Source organism: Pelophylax lessonae (genome assembly GCF_965119305.1).
Source record: "Pelophylax lessonae genome assembly, chromosome: 4".
NCBI classification, from domain to species: domain Eukaryota; kingdom Metazoa; phylum Chordata; class Amphibia; order Anura; family Ranidae; genus Pelophylax; species Pelophylax lessonae.
Genome location: NC_138771.1, coordinates 526,135,577 through 526,141,576, shown reverse-complemented (window position 1 = coordinate 526,141,576; position 6,000 = coordinate 526,135,577). Strand labels below are relative to the sequence as shown.

The window sequence follows — 6,000 nt, the reverse complement described above, 5'->3', positions numbered from 1 at the left end:
GGGGAGAATTTGGCACATAATTTCCCTGCCGCAATTCCTCGCCCTGTTGATGTCTTTCTGGAAGGATTGCACGGTTGCTCCAGCAGCTTTGCAGAGCCCATCTTGCTCCCAGCAGCCTGTGTACACTGAATGGTACTGTACATATATCACAGAGAGGGAGGAGAGACAGCCAGAGACTGGGGAGGGAGGGGGGGAGGGAGAGGAGGGGAGTCACCCACAGCAATCAGAAGAGGATGGCAACACAGCAGCCAGAGATCAAGGCATAGAAGGCGTACTACCAGGGCCAGGCGTGAGTGTGTGACTGTCCTGTCTGGAGGGGGGGATTGCAGCCAGCTGACTGGAGAGGGGGGGGGGGACTCCATGTCAACCCCATCCTTCTCTTCTTCCCATGCTGCTTCCCCCTATCTCCAATCTGATCCCTGGGATCTCCTGCTCCTAGACTGCGATCCACTGCACGACTGTCAATGCAAGAACCTGCCAACTGCTCCAGGTGAGTCTCACCCCCCTCCCCAACTAAAAATACCATCACAGTCTTACACCAAAAATTACTTGTCATACCCGTGCAACCCCAATGGATTCCCAAGCGCTGTCGCTGCAATGCTGTTTGCTTTCCTTCCAGCGCCTAAGAGGTTAATTGCGCTGTGTTCCCGGCAGCTGGGTGCCTTCCAGCTACATAAATTCATATATTGTTACACTCCGGGGTTTTCCCCGAGCCCCCTGCCTGCAGGTGACGCCGGCGTATTTAGGGCGATTTTATACTATTACCGCTGACATTGGTCGGGGAAAGGCTATAAAAAGGACACGATCTTTCCGTAAAGCGGTGTAGGTTTCCAAAAAAAACCCTGGGATTTGCGTCCTCTGGCAGTATTGCGCACAGTTCTAAGTACCCCCCGGCGCAGGCGAATGCAGTTTACATAAATAAGATCATAAAATAAGAGGGGGGTTTGGGTTGTGCATGCTGTCAGATCTGCGCCTCCTAAATGGCATGTTCTAAAGGGATACCAAGAGCGTTCTCAGATCACTGCTGATTGGCTAAAGAGTGAAAAAAAAAAAATCCATATTAGCACAGATGTACATCCCTATGTTTTTAATTGGAGACATATTGTGGTGATTTGAGCCGGTCCCTGTGGGGCTTTCCAGCATGAAACCATGCGAAGAGGAGAATCTGGACCCTGGGAGGATTGGATTTGGGGGTCTCGCGGTCTCTTTAACTCCTCTGGGACAGAAGTGTTCTACAAGGTTTTTAAAAACGGTTTTTGGATTGAAGTTTTAGATAACGGATGATAAGATCTTATGAATATCTCTGCTTCTAAGATGTGCTGCAGCAGCTGCAAGTTGTTCCAGCATCCTCCTGGGCTGGGTGGGTCAGATTTTTTATTTTGCTTATTTTTACTATATTTAAAGGGGTATTTCTGAACTGTCAAAGATGTTCTGCAGCAGCTGTGAATTGTTCCAGTTTTTCCTTTGGCTGGGTGGGTCAGATTGATCTTACTCCCTCATTGGCACCTTTCTGGGCAAAGTTAAAGGAGCATTTTTGAAGTCCCTATAGGCCTCAAATATGGGTTAATATAGGTTAATATAGTTCTCAAAGATGTTCCGAAGCAGCAGTGAATTTTTCCAGCCTTTTCTTGGGCTGCACCTTTTGGATTTATTTAACCCTCCCCCTTCCTTGGCATCTATTTGGGCAGAGTTAAAGGGCATTTGTGTAGTTCCTGATTATTAATAGACCTTAATGGTGTTCCTCAGCCACCATTAATTGTTCCAGCCTTTACCTGGGCTGGGCAGGTCACATTTTATATTTTACTCCCCCCTTGGCACCTTTTTGGGCAAAGTTAAAGGAGCATTTTTGAAGTCCCTATTATTTGGGGCTCAAAGATTTTTCGCAGCAGCAGTGAATTTTTCCAGCCTTTTCTTGGGCTGGGCCGTTTGGATTTTTTTAACTTTCTCCCCCCCTTGGCATCTTTTTGGACAGAGTTAAAGGGCATTTGTGTAGTCCCTGATTATTAATAGACCTTAATGGTGTCCCTCAGCCACCATTAATTGTTCCAGCCTTTACCTGGGCTGGGCAGGTCACATTTTATATTTTACTCCACCCTTGGCACCTTTTTGGGCAGAGTTAAAGGGTATTTGTGCAGTTCCTGATTATTAATAGACCTTAATGGTGTTCCCCAGCTGCCATGAATTGTTCCAGCCTTTACCTAGGCTGAGCAGGTCACATTTTATATTTTACTCCCCCCCCCTTGGCACTTTTTTGGGCAGAGTTAAAGGGCATTTGTGTAGTCCCTGATTATTAATAGACCTTAATGGTGTTCCCCAGCTGCCATGAATTGTTCCAGCCTTTACCTAGGCTGAGCAGGTCACATTTTATATTTTACTCCCCCCTTGGCACTTTTTTGGGCAGAGTTAAAGGGCATTTGTGTAGTCCCTGATTATTAATAGACCTTAATGGTGTTCCTCAGCCGCCATGAATTGTTCCAGCCTTTACCTAGGCTGGGCAGGTCACATTTTATATTTTACTCCCCCCTTGGCACCTTTTTGGGCAGAGTTAAAGGAGCTTTTTTTAAGTCCCTATTAATATGCCTCGAAGATGTTCTGCAGCAGCTGTGATTTTTTACAGCCTTTTCTTGGGCTGGGCTGATTGGATTTTTTAAACTCCCTCCCGGCATCTTTTTGGGCAGAGTTAAAGGGCATTTGTGTAGTCCCTGATTATTAATAGCCCTTAACGGTGTTCTGGAACAGCCATGGATTGTTCCAGCCTTCATTGGGCTGGGCAGGTCACATTTTATATTTTACTCCCCCCTTGGCACCTTTTTGGGCAGAGTTAAAGGAGCATTTTTGAAGTCCCTGTAGGCCTCAAATATGGGTTAATAAAGATTAATATATGCCTCAAAGATGTTCTGAAGCAGCTGTGAATTTTTCCAGCCTTTTCTTGGGCTGGGCCGATTGGATTTTTTTAACCCCCCCCTTGGCATCTTTTTGGGCAGAGTTAAAGGGCATTTGTGTAGTTCCAGATTATTAATAGACCTTAATGGTGTTCCTCAGCCATGGATTGTTCCAGCCTTTACCTGGGCAGGTCCGATTTTTTGATTTTACTCTCCCCCGGCACCCTTTTGGGCAGAGTTAAAGGGGCATTTTTGAAGTGCCTGATTAATAGACCTCAAAGATGTTCCACTGCTGCTGTGAATTATTCCAGCCTTTTTTTGAGCTGGGCCATTTGGATTTTTTTAACTTCCTCCCACCTTGGCATCTTTTTGGGCAGAGGTAAAGGGGCATTTGTGAAGTCCCTGATTACTAATAGACAGAATGGTTTTCTGCAGCAGCCATGGGTGGGTCCAGTCTTTACCTGGGCTGGGCAGGTCAGACTTTTGATCTCACTCCCCTCTTGGCACCTTTTATGGGCAGAGTAAAGGGACATTTCTGATTTTCTAGACTTTTCTTCAATTCGGAGGGTTTAGGTTCCAATTTTAATAGTCCGTTGGCACCTTTTTGGGTGGGCATTTGTAAATTCTGGGATTCCCAAGCTGTTCTGCAGCAGCTAGTACATTTTTTGGACTCTTCCTCTGGCAGCATCCTACTTTTCAGTTTAATATTCCCATTGCTTTGCACTGGGTGAATTAGAATTCTGTGATTTTATAAAGCGTCTCTATGTTTTTATATTTATTCTTTAAAAAAGTCTGAAAATTGGCCACGCAATGTGATTGTACAATTCACTAAGCTTAGGCAGAATTGGACTGAATGGAAATGTCTGTTTGCTCAAAGTAGGTTCAATTCAAAATTGAATGTCTGCTGTCATGCTGTATTTGAGATGCAAGAAAGGATCTGTAATATTCTAAGACTTTATACTTGTGATAAAAAGTTTTTTAGGGACTCACAAAATACAAAATTGTACCTGAGGATCTATAAAGCTAAAATCCTGGCAGATATGAAATCACTTGTCTGATGAAGGGGTCCTGCATGGCAAAACATCGCTGTGATGTGATCTCTCAATAACGCGCTGGCCCCTTATAAGGAGTTTCCTGGTTTGTGGTGACACATCCATTGTTCTGGCAGATATAAAAGATGCAAGTGAATGCATTATTTTGAAATGCAAGCAGTGTAAGTAGTTGAATTTGAATTGGTATCAACCTCTTGCAGTCCCTGTACAGCAGAGCTTGGGCTGGGAGAAGAAGCAGCACAAGGAGCCAATCAGTTATAATTTAGTGCTCCCATGCTAACAAGGACTGTTCTGGTTGGAAGAGAGTGACAGATAAGCTATTAAGTCTGAAACTTCTCCTGTCCAGTTACAGGCTGGGGTTGGAATCTAAAGTGATTCTAAAGGATTTTTACCCTCATGCATTCGGTGCATAATGTTAAAAAACGTTCTCTGTGCAGCAGCCCCCAACCCCCCCCCCCCCCCGATACTTGAGCTCCATCCCGATCCAGCGATGTGGATGAGAGCCTCGGCTCTCTGGGGACTCTCACTCCTCTTGGCCTCAGTGAGCCAATGAGGAGAGAGAGAGGGCGGGGCCAAGCTGTGGCTCTGTGTGTGAATAGACAAGCAGAGCAGCAGCTCATGAGCGAGCCTACTTGGAGGGAGGGGCCAGGAGCACCGGTGTTGGGCCCGAGAAGAGGAGGATCGGGCTGCTTTGGTGAGTATGAGACCCCATTCACACTGGGGCGACCTGTCAGGCAACCTGCCATAGAGAAGCTGTGGACCCGTTCTAATAGGAGCGACACAAGTCGCTCCGACTTAGAAAAATGGTCCGGAGCTTCTTTGGGGCGACCCGGAGCGACCTGCATTGACTTCAATGTTATGAAGTCCGTGCCGGCCGCTCCGAGGTCGCGGTGCGCCCCAGTGTGAACGGGGTCTCACATGTTCGTTTGATTGTTTGTTTTTCTTTTTCTTTTTAAACAAGCATCTAATATCACTTTAGGGCTCTTTCACACATGGAGTCCACCAGGCGGATCAATCCCCCGCTGAGCAGGTGGATAACAGCTGTGTCTCCGCGCTGTGTGTCAGGTCCCCATTCATCTCTATGGGGGAATCGGATGGGAACGGACCGTCTGTCTGTTCTCATCCAATCCGATCCGCCAGACGGATGGAAAATAGGGTTTCCATCTGTCCGGTTTTGACGGATCGGATGTCAGCAAACATGTCTCCACTGACATACGATGCCCCATAGAGATGGATGGGGAGTCCGTTCAGATCCGCCAAAAAAACTGACAGGGGGATCTGAACGGATTCCATATGTGAAAGGGGCCATAAAGAGAAGCTTCAGTCATATTTGTGTTCATTAAGGCTGCATTCACATGTCAGCGTATTGATCGAGTGCAGAATCGCCGTGATTCCGCCCGCGATCCGGAAATCATTGCAAATCGCAGGACGCCTGTGCGTTGCCCGTGATTTGCAATAGCACCCCAAACGCTGTGCGATGTTGCCGCGATTTCCGCCTGCCGAATCGCGGTAACATCGCGGAAAAAAAATTGCGGGACGCATTATGCTCCAAAGAAATTCTTGTACTTTTTTGGGCGTAATGCGTCCCGCGATTTTTTTTTTTGCGCTATGTTACCGTGATTCGGCAGGCGGAAATCGCGGCAACTTCGCACAGCGTTTGGGGTGCTATTGCAAATCACGGGCAACGCACAGGTGTCCCGCGATTTGCAATGATTTCCGGATTGCGGGCGGAATCGCGGCGATTTTGCCCGCGATCAATACGCTGACATGTGAATGCAGCCTAAAAGTCAGCAGCTACAGTATTTAAAAAACAGACACTGACCTGTCCCAGTATTCAGTGATGATTCACAGTACTTTCCATCCGTGTTCTGTTCCCGGCACCCACATCTCAACTAGGGGCACCAGAGAATGCATTAAGATAAAAACCTTATGACTTTACAACCACTTTAACCACTTCTGGACCGGAAGGATTGACCAGGCCATTTTTTGTGATACAGCACTGCATTACTTTAACTGACAATTGCGCAGTCATGCCACACTGTACCCAACTAAAATTGATGTTCATT

The 6,000-nt window shown here is 46.7% G+C and overlaps 1 protein-coding gene across 2 annotated transcripts in view; it reads left to right on the top strand.

Annotated features, from left to right (window-relative positions):
* The first annotated feature begins 212 nt into the window (after positions 1–212).
* PRR5 (proline rich 5) overlaps positions 213–6,000 on the top strand; it is a 199,386-nt gene continuing 193,598 nt past the window's right edge. For both annotated transcript variants that reach the window (XM_082253279.1, XM_082253280.1), the window contains exon 1: positions 213–490. The gene's annotated coding sequence lies outside the window, so the exon portion shown is untranslated. The remainder of the gene's footprint in view (positions 491–6,000) is intronic.